Below are 3,618 nucleotides of genomic sequence, written 5' to 3'. Positions count from 1 at the left end.
TCTTTCTTCCTTCTTTAATAAAGAAGCACACTTTTAATACTTTAGTGATGGAATAGAAGGTTCTTTTTAAATGTTTGATCCAATTTTTTTTTCTATTGTGCTTCCTGTTTAGTCACAAGAAGGGAGACCCTACCCCAGACTTTTCTTGAACCTAACATTTAGTAGATAACCACCAAAAGATGCATGTGATGATCCTTTTCTAGCATGCAAAGCCCAGCCTGGGGCTGAGGTGGGAGACAGATGGTAGAGTCAAGCTTCAATTTTTATCTGATGCAGGTTTGCTCCCTAAGTCCAGAGAGCAGTGTGGTTTACTCAGGCTGTGGAATTTCACAAGGTTGGGTTCACTACGGGCTGAGGCTATCCAGGAGAGAGTTCCAGCAAGAAGTCCTACTGAAGCAGCATCTGGGAGGGTAAATCTGGGTTGAAGCATGGGGAGGTCTAGAGAAACAGGAGGATAAAGGCCCAAAGGTTTAAAGTACACAGGGCATTGTAGGAAATTCAGAAAGATCCACCAAGCTTAAGCCATAGAATAGTGTTGAGGAAACACTTTGGAGTCACAGCGTGGAGGGCTTTCAAAGACCAGCTGAATCATCGCAAGTTTATTCTGCAGGCAGTTAGGAGTCTCAGAACCTTTGTGAATGCGAGGGTAGTGTGAGAAAACTGGTATTCTAGAAAGCTCCTTTTGTTGGATATGCAAGATGGATAATAAGGAGCAGCTGGGAAAAGAAAGACCACATGGGCAGTGTACTTGGGGTCAGAGGCTGAGTGCACTGCTTTCTAACCACATACACTTGGTCAGATCAGTTCCAGATATAAGCATAATTATACAGGATTGTCTACTTTACTCGAATGTGAGAACCTGCACTGCCTATCCTTCAGAGAGGTCCTGGACATCACTTGCAATGAGGCTAAAGTGATTCGTAAACTATGAAACTTTAGAACGAACATTGGAGATAAATGCACCAGGCTGGCTGGATGTAATGGAAACGAGAGTCAGTTGGTGGCCATTGGGATGAGTGGTTGGGGGTGATAGTGAGTGAATGGTAAATCTCCATTTGGGGGCATCTTCCCTCTGGAGGAATATCTTGTTTCCTCCCCGGCACCTCCTGTGTCACCTGGCACAGACTGGGGACCAGAAGAAGATAAGGGTGTGTTAAGCTACTAGTTAGGAGTCAAAGACTAGAAATCTCAGGTCCCTAGTAACTTCCTCAAGGGAAAGAAAGAAATATAAAGCTAGCTTTTTAATCTTGAGCTTGAAACACAAACAGTTGAGTTACTGTTTTGCAGAGTTGCCGAGTAATTATGAAGGGCAAGGAAGAGTCCGTTTGCACAAGGTGATTGCTCAATGCTAAGGTCTTGCCAGTGGAGGTGTCCGGGAAGGTGCAAGCAGAAGTCAGCTCAGCTGTTCTCAGGAGCTGCTCATTGGAAGGTAGGCCATGGCCTCATGGAGAAGAAGAGTTAACACAAATGAGTGAAATGAAAACTGCAGAATTAAGACTAGGTTAGGAGGGGTGAGAAAAAGCCATCTGGGCTTTCAGCCAGCCATAGGCTTCCAGTGGAACTATTTCACAACCCCTCCGTTCTTCGTGGGGTATGTCCTTAGAGTGAAGAGCCAGTAGGGGCAACTTGGGGGAGTGGCAAGTGGCTGGACTGGGCTCTGGAACCCTGTGTTCGAGCCCTGGCTCCATCCCTACCCAGTGGTGTGACCCTCTCTTTCAGAGCTGGGGTCAGACCAGACTGCATGATCCCTGGGACTAGCTTTGGTTTCAGACTCCCGAGAAGTGGGGGACGGCCAGCCTGTCTCTTCAGATTGAAATTCAGAGAGGACAGCTAGTGTGAGTGAACTGACCTACAGCCCAGGGTGACCAAGTCCTGTGACCAGGCTTTAGCTCAGGCCATGATGGCAACATGGGGAATTTCAAACAAGGTCAGCTCGGGGCAGAGGCAAGTGTGTGTGCCTGCCAACCAAGGCTTGAGGTTCAGATGAATCAGAGAGCTGGGAGCCCTCGAGGTCGCCCTGATCAAGCCGTGGAGCTCCGCGTAACTCAGGAGAATTTCCCTGATGAGCTCCACGTACAGGAGCAATGTCTTCCTTTTGAGCCTGGGACAGCACAAGTCCTTTCCTCCCTACTTCCATTTTCCTTCTGCAAGTCTCAGAACATAGGCACTCTTCCCCTCTACTTCTCCCATTTCCCAAGCAGATTCTCAGTGAGAAAAGCACTTGTTCTCTTGCACATACTTCCCGCTGACCTTTCTGATGACCAACTACAGCCCTGGTCCAGGCTTTGAAGAGTAGGGTGTGGGGCATGAGGGCGAAGTTCACGAGCTAGTCCCAGTGGCTGCCCAGGCTGTGCCACGTGTCCCTGCAGACAGAGTCCCACAGTGAGTGACTGTCTCATTTCTAAAGAGCGACTCATTGCTTCTGAGCAGCTCAGGAACGCTAATGACTTTCTCCGGCCTTCCTTCCAGAGCCAGGGGAACATTCAAATGAAATTCTTTACTGAGCACCTACTAAATACCAGGATCCATTTTTAGACATGACAAAGGATCCAGAGGTCAGTCATAGCTCCTGCTTCCAAAAGGAGAGATAGGGAAAACCACTACAACACCATGCAGAATATGAAGATGGTCACACATTCAGAAAGACTTCAAATGAAGGAGAAGTGGCACTCAGTTGGGAGCTCACAGAAGGCTGTGATGACTTGAGATAGAGAACAATCGTGCCCATCATCTTTGTTACTATGGTTACTATTATAACCAACTTTAACTGAGCTCTTACCATGTTCAAGGTACTGTGTTAAACCCTTGAATAGTATCATAGTTCCTCTTCATGAAAGCCCGTACCTCTTAGATAGCATCATTTTGTAGATAAAGAACATGAGGCTTAGAGAGGTTAAATAACTTTCCCAAGGCCACCCAGCTAATAGAAGATTAGAGCCCATTGTAGAAACCATACTCAGGTAGGAGGGTGAGATATTCTTACTATAGGATAAACAATGACAGCTTGGAGTGGCAAAGCACTGCATAGTTTTGTTTGGACAGGGCAGCTACGGGGTTAAGATGATTGGGACTTAGGGCCAGTGAGGAGCTTGACCTTGTCCTGGAGGCTGCAGAGAGATGGAGAATCTGAGCAGGACAATGGCACAATGAGAAGCTGGCTTCAACTTAGCAGCAAGTGCAGGTGGGATGACAGCCAGTGGTTGGGCTGAGAGACTCGGCTATAGGATGGGAGTTAGGGATGTCGGGGTGGGGGGTGGTGAGGGGGAGAGGAGCAACTTGAGCCTGAACACCTGTCCATAATTTCCCTGCTGTCACCATCAAGGCATAGTAAACAGAGAATAAGGTGTCTGAAGACAGCCTGTGATCCTCTGAGGTGCTGCAGGCATCTGGGATGCTTTCCTGTCGCTCAGGTCCATGACAGGCACCAGTGCAGTGACTGGCACTCTTTCCTCATCCACATTGAGCAGAGCATCCTCCAAATTCAGGCCTTTTGTACACATCCAACTCGTACCCTTTCTCCATCACTCTCTTGTCTCTGCTCCCAACCCCTCAAAGCAGCAGAACCAAATGAATCACAGAGTTTTTTTAATGGAATCCGGCTCTGAAGGAGAATGCCTG

Source organism: Canis lupus, chromosome 31, assembly GCF_048164855.1.
Source record: "Canis lupus baileyi chromosome 31, mCanLup2.hap1, whole genome shotgun sequence".
In the NCBI taxonomy this organism is placed as follows: Eukaryota; Metazoa; Chordata; class Mammalia; order Carnivora; family Canidae; genus Canis; species Canis lupus.
The sequence above is the reverse complement of the archived record's forward strand: the minus strand, read 5'-3'. Positions refer to the sequence as shown.